The following is a 15,706-nucleotide window of genomic DNA, read 5'->3' as shown; positions in this document are numbered from 1 at the left end:
ACATCGAGCATTCACCTCGAGCAACCTCTTCCTCGAGCACACTGAAAATGCTGCGTGGTTCTTGAGTGTCGAGATCGGAGGTAGGGCCTCATCCGTCTAAAGTGTGCAAGAGATCGATAATGACTCCATGTTGTCCCAACAAGTACATGCCTAGAATCCCGTCACGGGAACACTGCTGCAGCACTAAGAAAGCCGCAGGGAAATGGTGTCCGTTCACTGTCATTCTTGAAGTACAGGGTCTGTTCTGAAAGTAGTAGGACTGGTTTTTTCCTGGGTGAACGGGCGGACGAAAGGCGGTCTGCGCGTGCAGAATCGTTGAAGGGGGATATTGGGAATGCCGGGGAAAATTGGCAGTCGGCTCTCGGCCGTTGAAGAGAGCAGGTCGCTTGTACTGCGAACCCCTGTCGAAACGTCTCGTAACGTACAATCATGGAGCGTTTTCTGGATCAGCGATACGCGAACAAATTTTGTGTAAATCTTAGTAAAACGGGCAAAGAGACTCACACATGATTTTGGAGGCCTATGGTGAAACTGCCATGGGTAGATCAGGTGTTTTTTGAGTGGCACAAGCTGTTCCGAGAAGCTAAGGAAAGAGTGGAAGACGACGACCGCTCCGGACGCCCTTCGACCAGAAAGACCAAAGAAAATATGTAGCGAGTGAAACATTTACTGCACAGTGATCGTAGGATGAGTATCGGAGTGATTGATGAGGACTTGAGCATTCCTCAAACCCAAGTTTTTTAGATCGCGACAGAAAACTCAGCCATGAGGAAAGTGTGCGCGAAGTTGGTGCCGGGAGTGTCGTCAGGACCAAAAGGCCAACCGTAAAGCGATCCACCAGGATCTTCTTCATCATGTGAATGAGGACACCGATTTTTTGCCAAGCACAAGGCGGGAACGCTGCCTCAGCCCCCCTACATCCCCGACTTGGCCCCGCCAGACTTTTTTATATTCCCGAGAATAAAATCGACGCTCAAAGGGAAACATTACGGATCGGTAGAGGCGGTCCGACAGGCCGTGACGAGGGAGCTAAACAGCATTCCGGTCCAGGCGTTCCTGGAGGCGTACGAAAACTGGAAAACTCATTGGCAGCAGCGTGCAGGTGCAGAAGGCGGCTACTTTGAAAATTTCTAATCGTTTGTACTATTCTCATGAATACATTTTATTTTAAAAAATGAGTCCTGCTACCTTCAGAACAGACCCTGTATACAGACCCGATACGGTGATGTTGTCCTCTAGCTGTGCGCATCTGTGGGCCGGCCCAACCGATTTTCATATTCTTCAGCTGTGCAGCGAACGATGCACTGATGAGTGAGCAGTCGCCGCCGGCTTCCACCGAAGCAGTGACCCTTGAACCTTCGATAGCCGCTTAATAGTCGGATTTCGTTCACGGTCGGGTGTCCTAGCATTGGACGTCGGCCTTAGAGTCTGGTCTCCGCTTCTTTTTGAGCTGTTATCGCGACTGGGGCATCCGTTGAGCGGCGGCGGCATAGTGAGATCGGGTCGTGTTGTCAAGGAGCTTGGCTGAATGCATAGTTGGTGTAGTGCGGGCGGCACCTTCATGGTGCGTGGTCGCTGAAGGATTTTCTCCGTTTTGCAGGTCTGGTTTCCCCCTCACCAGGAAGAGGATCTTCCGCGGGCGAGTTCTTCGTAGTTGAGACCTCGCCATGGGAAGTTCGAGATTAACGGAGCTAGTGGGCCGGTGTGACTGCTGGGCACGTGCTCTTCTCGACGGAGGTAGGCGTTGATGTCTCGTAGTCATTGGCCATGGAGTGGTCAGAGAGAATCAAAGAAAAAACCACGAAGCTTCCTTCCGCTGTAGAGGCCGTGACAAAGGGTGCAACTGGCCTTACCGAAGCCAAAGCAGAGTGGGCGGCGCTGGTGTGGGGTTCTTCAGATGTCGGCTTTCCTTCGTGCGACTTGCTAACTGTAGCAGCATTTGAAGCCGGCCTTCGCCGTGGAGTTATTGCATAGTGCTCATCAGATGTGTTAATGGCAGGCCTATGTCTTCATATCGCTGCGCGTAATTCATGGTAAGGGTTTTTAGGCAGAAGACGTCATTTCAGGAAGGCAAAATGACGCTAAACTTCCTCAGGGACAGCAGCCGTCCGAGTTGCACATGAAACTCTGGTGGCGGCTCAGACTGCGCAAATCATCCGGCACTATATCCCGTATCTTTTCCCTCAGGTTGCAGAGCACAGTAAATACGCGGTTGTAGAGATAAAATCCCACTTCTTCCAGGTGCTCGCTCCCACCGTCATAGCCGACTCTACAGCTGCAGCGGAAACCGCCTGCTAAAACTTCCTGCGAGGATGCGTTCCAAGATACGTCGCTCGATTCATGGGTACCCAACTCCACAATTAACCCCTCCAGATTACGGGGACCCCAGGGCACGAGGGACTATAGAGAAATGAAGCGGCGGACGTTTCAATCAAGCAGCAGTTAAGCGAGTGGGGCCATCCAGCGTATTCTAGTACATTCCGATTCCGCCCACGTATAACGAACGGTTAAAGTTGCAGCGTCTCTAGCACCGAAAGTACCCTCCTCCTGGCAAAAAAATTAGCCCCCAAGGACGCTGTCACCTGGCGTCAGATCCAAACGAACACTTGCCGTCATGTCCACAAACTTCACCTCGTACACCCAACAATATACCCTGACATATGCTCATGCTGCCAGGCCCGCCGAACACTCTTCCACATTTCGTGGCGATGCGGGGCGAAACCGAACGACTTACAGGCGAAGTACACGTCATTTGAGTGGTGGGAGGCGATGCTGACCAGCGATCGTACCGGGGATCAAAGAGCCCTCATAAAACAAGTCCGTCTGACAGGTCACGCCAGTGAAGCCCTAGAATGAGGACCCCACCCGCAAGCCCCAAGAAAGGTTCCCCTGATTTGAATCATTACAGTTTACCTTCCTACCACCTACCTACCATCTACGAGCAGCTAGTTGGTAGGTACGTCCTACCTACCTACCAGCTGGTGGTAAGTGGTGAATCCGGCTTGATTGCATATTGATGTGCTGGATGGTTGTGGGTGCGAACACCCAGGGTCTCCTCGTACTGTTTGATTTCCTGGTGAACTCGGTGCCGGTCATCGCAGGATTGGACATGAGTCAAACAAAGAGTTGCTAATTTACAGCCGGCATCAAGAAGGGAACTTTCTACGGCTGTGGAACGGCTGTGGCATTTGGTAGTTGCAACATAAAAGTGAACATCTGATATCATCGAATCATCTTGTATTAACAAGAGCGGGCGACTCCCTCTTCAGCGATGTTCTACGGATGTGGCAAAAACTGAGTGCAATAGCTGCCAATTGACCTAAGGCAAACCGGTAGCCTTGCTTCCCTGATTTTATTACGGTTTTCAGTTACAGACGTCTCGCTGCTATTGTTTTATTGTAGAGCTTACATTCCTATTTCAGCGCGTAGTCTTAGAAAGCTAACACGTCTTTCCGTACATACCGAACATGGGTCCTGGCTACATGGTGTCGCTTATCACTTTTCGAACGAACTTGGTGACGGGAAATATTTTCGAGTTTAAGCTGCTTCCTGCGCCTCTCAGATAAAAAAATGTTAGTGTCAGTAAACGGTGCTATAGAGAATACAATAATAGAAAATGTGAACAGTACAGAGCATGATGAAGGTATCTTTATTCAATTTATGTGTTTGTGTTTCTTGAGAGATAGCTATGTATCTTCCTTATTTAGACTGTGCTTTCGCGTTTTGTTGCTCCCTCTTTTTGTAGAAATGCGTCAGAGCTTGTTTCCTCTTCGCCCTGGAGTTGTACCTGGACATGAGAAGAGTGACCCATGAGATGTCACTTTTTCTAATAACGATAAGTGTTAAGCAGAATAGAGCCCTGCAGATGGCTGTCCTATAATATTGTCACAGAAGTAGCGAGCACCACACAGGCAAGCGGACACAGAGTCAACGGCTGTTCTCAATGGAAAGGCACACTCGAAGAGCGCGCGCGTCTTCTTTGTCTTTCTGACGCCACGTGAAACCATCAGGTGGCAATAATATTGCGTTTATAGCTTTTTCAGGCCACTACACCGCGTTTACAAACTTTCTTCCGTACACCCTTCACGGTCCAAACACTGTAAGCCCATCCTTAAAATCACCATGTTAGGGCCCCGCAATCTCTTATCGTGAATTTGGATTGACTGCTTTTTGTGAACTTAGTGGCGCACAGGAAATGCTCAATTAGTGGTCCAGGATGGTGACACCGATGGTCATACAGGCGTTTTGAGCACACAAGCTAGATTTCCACTGGCAGGGCGTGAAGGCAGCAGCGAGGCAGTACACTGTTCAACGGAAAGACTGAGCTCAACTTGGAAGAACTACTAAGCCAGGAGAAGCACAACCTAAAAGCATCGTGGCTCGCCTCATCGATGCAACACCTCTGGTTGTTCAGCGCGGGCGCCTTGCCTTTCGCTACGACGCGGATATCCGTGATGCCCCTAAAGAGCCACTGCAAAGGTTTTGGAGTTGAAAGAGTCTAAACGACTGCAATGTTTCCAGCTTGCTGGTAAGGCTTGCGGAGTCCTTTTGGGTAGCCTTTAAGATGTTGACGCAGCCACCGATTAGAGTCGCGACGGCGATCAAGCTTCTGCGCAGCGCACAGCGCACGCGGGCGGCACTTAATGCATTTATATACGGCACCGGAATATTTCCAACGCGTAAACCAAAGCTACCGAAGCCAAAATCAACCGAGCGCAGTTTGGCAGCATCCAATGGAGCGCGGCAGGGTGTGCTTAACGGCAGCGGAAATTTCAGATCTTACCGTTTATGACGTCACATCGAGATTCTCTGTACTTCTTGTGTGCTGTGATGAGAAGCCTGAAATTCATTCTTCGACTACGTCATCATTTCATCATTTACTTTTTTAAAAACTTGACTTGCTTTCTATATGGCCTATATGAATTTCAGTGATTTAAAATCACGGAATTGGCAAAATGCGGTGCAGTTGTCCTTTACCGCACAGCTGGGTGGTTACATAATTTACGTCGAGTACAGCATGTCTGGCAAATTTAGTGGGTCTGAAGCGCAGCAATACTGCTTACCATTTGTGTCACCTGCCTACCTCCAAGATATTTAATTTGTTTTGCAGAAGTGCACCAGATAGAGCCAAGCGAACGCCAGAAGGACTAGTGCCAGAACAACACCGGCCGCACGAACCGCAAATACAATGCGGCTGGTCGACTGAAAACGTTCATTCATTCTAGAACTGTGCTCACAATAACTCCACTCTCCTGCAGCCCCTCTCACCAATCGTGCCTTCAAACCGCCCCATAACGTGGGCTCGGTGGTACACTCCCCCACCCCTGCTCCTGCGCACAATCCAGGAAGGTGCAATCAAGCGCGGCTGGCCGACCCTGGCAGACTTGCCAGGATCACTCCAATATAGTTAGTTCATTAAATTAACAGAAATATTTGATACGTTTTTGCGCAACTCAATTATTTTGTTAATTTAGTAACGTCTGGTATTATTTAGACAGGAATTGATAAAGCGTATCCCCCTTTTCACAGCTGTAAGAATACTCCTTTGAGGTAGAACATAAGTCAGGCAAAGCACACATGAATGCAGACGCACTGAGCCGCTAAGTCACCGTCTCAGCTGTAGGCGATTTGGTCCCTGTAATTGACCAGGTCGAGTTGTGCGAGGAGCAGAGCAAAGATCTTGACCTCAAGCAAATGATCAAAAGCCTAGAGGGAAAATCATCTGACCCTAAAAAATTAGGCTACTTCATTGGCAAACACGGAACCCTGTACCGCCGGACGCGGTCCGCGAGGAAAGGAAGACCAGAACCATCCACTTGGGAAAGGGTCGATATACCTAAGTCGTGAAGAGAAACGGTTTTTCTTGCGTTTTCCGATGCGTTTTGAGCCGGTTATTTTGGCGTAGCGAAGACTCACAAGTTTGGTGGAACCGTTCTACTTCACGAGTGGCATGCGACAGGACGTTAGGAAATACTGCGCAAAGTGCCATTTCTGTCTAGATAGAAAAACACCCAGGGGTCGCAGGCTAGCGCCAATTCCGATTGTCCCTGAGGTTTCGGCTCCCTTCAAGCGGGCAAGTGTGGGCATAGTCGGCCCGATGTCCACAACTCCTGGAAATAGGTGCATACAAGTATTTCTAGATAACCTTTCATAGCGCGTAAGCAGTGACAATCCCAGATCAAAAAGCAAACACAGTCGCGCGAGTGTTTGTCCAGCAGATCATGCTCCAAAGTTGACCTGCAAGGCAACTCTTAAAGGTGCACTGAAGAGGAATCTGAACTTGTCTTTTTGCCGCGGGAACTCGATCTACACGTTCCGAGCTTTCTTAGGAACCTCGATTTATTGCCCTGTGTGGCCGATTTTCCTAATTAAATCGAATTAACGTCCGGCTCCCGCCTTTTTTTTTAAATTCTGCCTCGTACGATGGGCGGAGTCGACCAACGCGTGGAGTGCCTTTCACCCAGTCCCGTGACGGCTTGCCGCTCTGCCATCGGCGGAGTAATACGTAGTAGTCCGTAGTAGGAAATAGTCCGCGCCGATTTTTATTTGTGCGGGCTTATTTTGCGGCTACATTATCTGCGAACGAAACTATTTATTCATGGAAACCTAAAAAGAAAATAAAGCGAAAGCAAAGCCTCCACGGAGCTGGCTGAAAGGCACTTCACGCGTTGGTCGACTCCGCCCACCGTACGAGGGAGAATTAAAAAAAAAAGGCGGGAGCCGGACGTTAATTCGATTTAATTAGGGAAATCGGCCACACAGGGCAATAAGTCGCAGATTCTAAGAATGCTAGGAACGTGTAGATCGAGTTCCCGCGGCAAAAAGAAAAGTTTAGAATCCTCTTCAGTGCACCTTTAACAGTCAGAGGAACCACCTTCGTGTCGCATTTAATCAGAGTATGCGAGCTGCTTGAGATAAATGAGATGCGGACCACATCATACGATCGTGATTGCAACGGCGTGGTGGAGCGACTAAACCAAGCCTTGACCGAGTTCCTGTCGCATTTTGTCTCCTGGGACCAGCATGACTGAGATTTGCGGCCCTCCCCCATGCATGCAATGCTCACATATAATTTCGCACCGCGAAAAAGAATGAGCAACACACTATTTTTCTTATACGGCAGAGACCGAAACCTGACCCAGGCATGCCCCGCGAAGTCCAAGAGGGTCCCCGTCGCGTCCCATAGGCCTCACTGCACGTCCTATACGGTGAAACTGTAATCGCTACTGCAGGCTTCAAGGGATATCGCAAGGTAGACATTAAAGAAAGCGGTGGAGAGAAAGAAACAGACACATGATCGTGGTCCCAGAGACGCGCCATTCCATGTGGGGGACAGCGTATACATCGAGCACTGCCAAGGGCAGAGAGGGTTACCTATAAAGCTCCAAACGAAACTGCGCGGACCATGCCAGGTTGTCGAGAAGCTTTCTAGGGTAGCCTTAAAAATCAGCGACGAGAACTGACACGTGATCGCAATGCATGCAGATCGTCTCAAGTTGGCCCTAGCTCAGTATTCACCAAATGATCGAGGTGAAAGCCAAGATTTTGATGAGGATGACACTCAGACAGAGCATGCAGAGAGTTCGCAGGAAGCACCTTCTCCTACATTCGTCCGGCAGGCGCCCGAGGTTATGGCAGGATCCTGCCATAGATCTTGTGACATTCGAATGTCACAAGATCTATTTCATGCATTGTTTAAAGACGAAGCGCGCAATGCTGCCGCGCAGATAACATATGGGCAGCTTCCCACCACAAGAACCACCGAGTCCCAAAGCACACAAAGGAGCACAGACCTACCCGGTACTACTAGAGAATGCCGATACTGGATAAGAAAGCCGAAAGCGCAATCGGGCTAATGGGATCTACTAATAAGAGCTGGGAAATGGTTAGGTCACTATTATATTGCAACTAATAACAATGTTCATGTTGATTAGCTATTACACTGCAACTGCTAGTTATGTCCGTGATTCCAAGATGTAATAACTTCGCAGGAGAGTATGCATTGTTCTATGACATTCATGGCTACCTTTCGCTATTCCCGGGCTCCCCTTTTTTGTTTGTTTTTGTTGTGCCATGACTGCGCTGAAAGTGGGAGCTCCTTGGTGAATACGGCAATGTCTATGTCGTCCAGTCTGCACTAAAGGGAGTGGCTCTGATGCTGGGTTTCATGCGTTTATCTGAGCAAGTTCAGACCTCTGTGATACGCTCAGTTGTGACTGCCGGGTGGTGTGTCCTTTCGGGCCGATCGTACTGCTGCGAGGCCACTGAAGGGAGCTTTAGTATACGGACATCAAATGTACGGAGATCATTTTTCGGAGGATGAGCGAATGTGACTGCGCGCTGCGCGTCTCCAAAGAGTCGCTATCTCCAGCGACGTTTTTCCTTTGTGGGACCCCAGGCGCACTTGAACAGATTTTATGGCGCCAGGAATATCCAAGTGCCGGGGGCCAAGGCTCATGTAGGTCTTAATATTGACAGCTTCACGATGGTTGTTTTGGTGGAACTTGGGAGCGGGCGAGCTCAGCGAGCAGAATTGACAAGTTCTTGTTCCCTCGAGAGCTGGAGTGTTTATTGGTGGCCTGCAATGTGCTCGCGTTCCCCCCGGGTACACCGTGCATTAGCGACCATCGACCACTGTCCGCAGTACTGGACATAGGCGAGCGCGCCCCACGTTTGGAAGCGTGGCGTATGGACCCATGTCTGCTGACAGATTGGTCGAGCGTGATAGCCCTTGAACATGCGCTGGGAAACCCGGGTGGACGCGACGCGACGCGCACTACCTGGGACGAGCGAAAAGCGGCATGGCGCGCGCTCCTTATCACCGAAGGGCGCCAACGCCGTAGGCGAATAACGGGCGAAATTAACATCACCCTCGCTCGTATACGCGCCGTGCAGCGCGGCGCGCCGCTTACTTTCGCCATGCGCGATTACTTGGACATCTTGAAGGCGCGCTACCACACACTCCTGCGTCAGTCATCGCGGACAGCAAGTAGGGCGCTCGTACAGGGCCGACCGGTTTCCGATCCGACCGTATTACGCCAAGTACGGGCAGGTAGCCTTGGCGAGGAGCGACAGGCCCGCGTGGAGGAGGTAGTTTTGCCGGACGGTACCAGGAGCAGCAGCGCGGCTGACATCTCTGACGCATTTACGCGTCACTTTTCGCAGCTGTTTGCTTCCGAGGCCGAAAGGCGGGACGACGCCCGTTTCACGGACTCCCTCCGTAGTTTCTGCGCTAGGCTACCGCAGGTCCCGAGCGATCTCGGCGCGCAGCTGAGCGCTCCCGTAGTCGCGGAAGAGCTCTTCGCCACCGTTAAGGGCATGAACGCCGCCTCAGCTCCAGGCTCTGACGGCATTCCCATCAGCTTTTATGCTAGGTTTTACACCGTCCTGGAGGATCACCTCCTCCGGATGGTGAACGCCTTCGTCAGGGACGGCGAGAGGCCGGAGTCTTTTCGAGAGAGCCGCATAGTGCTCATCCTGAAGCCCGGCGGGTGTCGATCTGACCCGCAGGCGTGGCGCCTGATCACTCTGCTAAACGCAGACTACAAGATCGTCGCGTCACTGCTGGCTAAAAGGTAGAGTAAGGTTTTATCGGTGCTCGTAAGCCCTGCGCAGACCTGTAGCGTGCCTGGACGCTCGGTGTTCTCGTCTCTCGCACTAACGCGTGACTTGTTCACGTTCACCTCGAGAACAGGAATTCCGGTTTGTTTTGTCTCTCTCGATCAGGCTAAAGCCTTCGATCGGGTCGAGCACCGATACCTTTTTGGAGTTCTCGGGGCTTTCGGCTTTCCGCCGGAGTTCGTAGAGCGGTTGGAGCGGCTGTACTCCGATCTTACAGCTTGCTTGCTCTTCAACGGGGCGTTGACCGCACGTTTCGGGATAGAGCGCGGTATTCGCCAGGGTTGTCCCCTGTCACCTATGCTCTTCGTGTTATGTTTAGAGCCGCTCTTGCGTCGCGTAGCAGAGTCTCCATCGATTCGCGGTTTCCCTTTGCCTGGCCAGGGCCAGGTGAGGGACGCGGACAGCTTGTTTCTGAGGGACGCGGACAGCTTCGTAGCGTTTGTACGGCTTTTTTCCAGTTACAGCGAGCTGTCCGGCGCCCTCCTCAACAGGGGCAAGAGCAAGGCTCTGCGTTTGGGGGCCTTCGCGTCGGACCTGCTGGGTGAGGTGGAGTGGGTCCCGGCTTATAAGGTGCTAGGAGTCGTGTTCCTCTCCTCGGGGGAGGTAGCCCGCGACTCGTGGACCGAGTTGAGAGCGACCGCTGAGCGACGCCTGACAGTAGCAGCGCGTTTCCGCCTGTCGCTGTCGGAACGCGCCTTTATCATCAGGTCATCGGAGTGCGCGCCGCTCTATTATATAGCTCGCGTCGCTTGTCCGCCGCACACCTTTACGCGCCGCTTGGCCACTCTCTGTGGCAGTTTTTTCTGGGCGGGAAAAACGGAGACCGTCGCTCGCGCGCTCCTCCGTCTTCCCACGCGCATGGGCGGGTTCAGCCTGCCCAACCTGCGCACAATGTGCAGCGTGCTTGCTGTTCGAGGCGTCCGCGACCTGGTCGACGCCACCGACTACCCGGAAAGAGGGCTCCTCGCCTACCTTCTCGGGACTTCGCGGCGCCTCTTTTTTGGTGAACTCGTAGGTCCTTCAGCTGAACGGCAGCCGGCGTTCTTCCGGTATGTCTGTCGGACGGCCGAGTCTCTCACCGCCACCCTGCCCGAGGGCAACGTCTCTCAGACGCAGGACTCCCGCTTTTGCGAGCTCCTTGCCATCCAGGAGGCTACTCCTGAACAGCTAGAGTGGAGCAGGCGGGTACGGTGGCGAGACTTGACGTCGCACTGGGTACCACCAGACGTCCGCGACTTCGGCTGGCTGCGAGGCTGGAGATTCCTCGCAACTGGGGTCCGCATCGCCGCGTGGGGCATCGCTCCTTCTTCTCGGTGTCCCCAGTGCGGTGCGACAGAGACCCTCGAACACGCGCTTTTTGAGTGCGTCCTAGCGCGCACTTTTTGGAGGCTGATGTCGCGCATGTTTTTTGTTAGCCTCGACTCGCACACCAGGCCGCGCGACGCATTTGTGCGGCTCTTGCTGTGTGTCGGGGCCTTTGTTTTGTGGCGCCAGAGAGGCGTCGCTTCCTTGCAGGGCCGGCCTCAACGCGCCATGTTCCCCATGCTGCAGAGGGTTCGGGCGCGCCTGTTTCAACAGGCGCGTTTAGATCATGTGACCCTTCCAGAAGACGAGTTCCTGCGGCGGTGGAGCACCCGCTTCATCGCCGCCAGCGGGGGCCGCGTGACGGGGCGGCTCCTGCCGTATTGAGTGTGTGGTGCGCGGTGTCGGTGCGCGTTCATCGTATTTATTGAGCGTGCTTCCCCCCGCGATGGCTGGACATTATGGACCCTTTGAACATTCTGTGCTGTGAATGACTTTGTGTGAACGGCGACAGCAGTCGCCGTCGTGTTCTTGTTTCATAGCTTGTTTGTACCGAGAGACACTAGTCGCTGCCTTGTTGTTTTTGTCTTTGTGAGGGACTATGGTCCCTTTGTATGAATAATCAATCCAATAAACTCCTCTTCAAGGTATCTATTATATTGCAACTAATAACAATGTTCATGTTGATTAGCTATTACACTGCAACTGCTAGTTATGTCCGTGATTCCCAGATGTAATACCTTCGCAGGAGAGTATGCATTGTTCTGAGTGGCTCTGATGCTGGGTTTCATGCGTTTATCTGAGCAAGTTCAGACCTCTGTGATACGCTCAGTTGTGACTGCCGGGTGGTGTGTCCTTTCGGGCCGATCGTACTGCTGCGAGGCCACTGAAGGGAGCTTTAGTATACGGACATCAAATGTACGGAGATCATTTTTCGGAGGATGAGCGAATGTGACTGCGCGCTGCGCGTCTCCAAAGAGTCGCTATCTCCAGCGACGTTTTTCCTTTGTGGGACCCCAGGCGCACTTGAACAGATTTTATGGCGCCAGGAATATCCAAGTGTCGGGGGCCAAGGCTCATGTAGGTCTTAAGATTGACAGTCTGGCCATCATCTTCATAAGCATTCAATTAGTCAAGCAACCCCCCCCCCCCCCCCCCTTTCCGGGAAGTGTCACAGCGACGCCGGCCGGGGAAGGAAAGGCCCGAGGGGGTGTGAAAATGTAAGTAAATACGGGTAATGGGCGAGTCACTCCCGGCTGGAAAAAAGGCGAGCCCGAATCGACTGGAAAAACTGAGAAAAAGCCAGAGTATTGTGAGGAGCAAGGCCTGAGACAACACCGCTCTAAGCAACGAAGCCTTCCGGGCCGAAGACAAGCCTGAGCGAACGAAAAGGTCCATTCTACAGTCCCTTCGTTGGTTCCAACGAAGACTCCGACGCTAATGCAGCAGCATGCAAGCTTGGACAACCCAGCTTCTGCATCATCATCATCATCATCATCATCATCATAGCCTAACTACGCCCGCTGCAGGGAAAAAGCCTCTCCCATATCTCTCCAATTAACCCTGTCCTTTGCCAGCTACGGCCACGGTAACCTCTCAAACTTCTTAATCTCATCCGCCTGCCTTACTTTCTGCCGCCCCCTGCTATGCTTGCCTTCTTTTGAAATCCACGCCGTTACCCTTAGGGACCAGCGGTTATCTTGCCTTTGCAATACATGCCCTGCACAAGCCCATATCTTCATCTTGATTTCCACTGTTCTGTCATTTATCCCCGTTTGTTCCCTCACCCACTCTGCCCGCTTCCGGTCTCTTAGTGTTACACTATGTGATTTTTGAATATATTTGTCGTCTTCCAACCGAGTAAAACGGTGTCGCTTTGCCACTCCGTCCCGTCTGGACCCACGCAGTATGTGGGGTCGTCAAGCTGTCATGATGAATGTTTTCAAGATTGCGCCAATGTGCAAGCCTTCATTCCGAGTTGACAACTTTCAGACAGAGCTTGCCCCGTGTACTCTACCTGCTGTGAGCCGTGTGCTGCGCTATGAAGTACTCCTTTCATTATGAGCACCCTAACCCTAAAAAAAAACAGCTAAAATTCTCTCTCTAACTTATCCTCGCCTAGCAAACTAGAAAGGCAGCTCTGGTGGATTGGCGACTCTCTCAGAATGGCCACTCCACTACTCCCACAGAGAAGATTTTCATGAAACAGCTTTCCCCCAGTTATTATATTTATTCGACTAACCCTGACTTTTCCTTTAGGCCATATAGTGACGACACTAGGTCTGTTTGGAATCACGCACGTCGCATTTTCTGTCACAGCCAGAATAATACAGAGCATACTTCGACGTTCTATTTGGCGCCCGTTTCTGCGTCTCGCGGCATCGCCGTCGCCGTTGGCGTTGCTCGTTGTAACGAGGAGAGGGTAAGAGCGCAACTTCCTCCCCTCCTTAACAAGAAACAAAAAAAATTGCCGGCGATTACGTTACTTCCTTGTGCGAAATTTGAGCGCAACTGATCAGCTGTTTCAGCTTTCTGATAGATTGAGGCAAAGAATATCGCGTGTTGCGGAAATCAGAGAAAATTGAAAAAAAAAAATTCTCTCGGCCTAACCGTACGTTTGTTCGGGCTCAAATTTTGCACAGAGGTTGCATTTGGCGGTCAGTCATTTGGCCCCACCTACCCTGCCACCCTGGCAGGTGGCAGTGTTTCTGGCAAAACGTCGCCAATGCCAAAGCATGCAGCGTACATCGGTCCCTACATAGCTTAAAGCCCGATTGAGGTGTCCAGTGTTCTAAGAGGGCAGTTATGCGCCTTCCCTCTGGTTCAGGTGTCCACCGAGATGCGTGAAACAGATACTGCGCATTTACTTTCCTCAAAAACCATTTTATAAATTTTACCCCCTCCTTTCCAAGCCCCCGCTCTATTGGTTTCACAGCTGTATGAGACAGATACTGCTCATTGCCTTTCCTCAAGAAAGATTTATTGCACTACGACAAGAGAGAGAAGCAAACACACAAAACGCAGTTTGTTCCCTGAAGCTTGAATGGCGGCTGGGCTCAGGGGGTCAACGCCCTTCTTATATAGGCTCGATCCATGTCTGTCTGTTCATCGCGCCAAGGCAGGCGTGCACATACACACAGCTTCAGCTGTGCAGTCTCCTTCTCGCGCTGGGCGCGCGTGCTCATTGGTCAAAAGCCGGGAGTGGCTTCGAGGAGCATCTGGAACTTTCTGTCGTGGTACCGTCGCCGTCGCGCGAGTGAAGAGGTGCAGGCCATCTCTTCACGCACGCAAGCCTACGCCCTCTCAGTCAACATCGCGTAGAAACGACTCGGACAGTCTAGAATAATCGACGGCAATCCAACCGCGTGCCGCGTCGGGGGCCAGTGGGAGATGGAGCAGCCACACAGAGAAGGCTAGTCGCTCTCTAGGGGTTCCTTCTCCCCAGCTTTACGACGCGCGCCGGCGAGAGCCGTAGGCGCGGCGCTTTCGCTTTAGTTTCTTGCTAAGGTGGGAGGAGACTGTGCTTTTACCCTCTACTGGTTACAGCGGACAACGGCGACTGTGACTGCGACGCTGCCAGACGGGGAAACGGCTGCCTAAAGGGCAGTAAAGGCCCATCTCCATGTACACGTCCGAGGCGCACGAGAGCAGCGCCTACGCGACCAGCGCCGCGCCGCGACAGGCATCGGAAAACATACGAACTCGATGGCCTCTCGCCGCCTGTCACTCGCCGCCTCGCCGCCGCCTGTGTACTGTGTGTCTCGCCGCCTGTGTACTTGCGCTCAGCTCAGCTCATGCCGAGAAAAGTGCGTTCTCTGATTGGTTGCGCCGATCGCAAACCAGAGAGCCACTTCCGGTACCGGCGCGAGCACGGCGCGAGCCAGGCGCGAATATCTGACATGGACACATATTTACCAAGCGCCAGCGCCAGCTGGCGTATGCGCCTCGTGCATGCGCAGTGCGGCTCCGGCGTACGCTGGTACACGTAGGCGCTGCGCACGTGCGCCTCGGATGAGCCCATGGAGATGGGCCTTAAGAGCTGCGCTCTAAACCAGCGCCGCGCGGAAGGCTCTCGCCGGCGCGCGTTGTAAAACGGGGAAGAAGGAATCCCTGGAGAGCAACTAGCCTTTTGTGTGTGGCTGCCCCCTCTCCCACCACTCGCCGACGCGGTGCGCGGGGGCATTGCCGTCGGTTGTTCGACTCTCTCAGCCGTTTCACGCGATGTTGACGGAGAGGGCGTAGCCTTGCGTGCGCTAAGAGATGGCCACCGCCTCTTCACTCGCGCGAAAGCGGCGACGTCACGACAGAAAGGTCCAGATGCTCCTCGAAGCCACTCCCGGCCTTTGACCAATGAGGCCGCGCGCCCAGCGCGAGAAGACTGCACAGCCGACACTGTGTGTATGTCCACGCCTGCCTTGGCGCGAAGAACAGACAAACGTGGAGCGAGCCTATATAAGAAGGGCGTTGACTGCCTGAGCCGCCATTTAAGCTTCAGTGAACAAATTGTTTTTCTTTGTTTCCCTCTCTCTCTTATGGTAGTGCACTTTATGTGCAACAATTCTTTTGTATTTTAATCTCTCTCAAGACTAACGTTGCTGTTAGTGGAGTACGCGTTTCTTGAAGGAATTTTTTTGAAAAATAAAAAGCTGTCTTTAATCGTTCATACATGTTTTGCTCGCATTATTTGCCTCAATCTATCGAAAAGCTAGAACACCTGATGAGCTGCGCTCAAATTTCGTATTAGGAAATAATGTAATCGTCAGAAATTGTTCTTGCGTTGCAT

The sequence above is a fragment of the Amblyomma mixtum genome, chromosome 10 (genome assembly GCF_055824585.1).
Source record: "Amblyomma mixtum isolate Tamu chromosome 10, ASM5582458v1, whole genome shotgun sequence".
Lineage (NCBI taxonomy): Eukaryota > Metazoa > Arthropoda > Arachnida > Ixodida > Ixodidae > Amblyomma > Amblyomma mixtum.
This window is presented reverse-complemented; position numbering follows the sequence as displayed.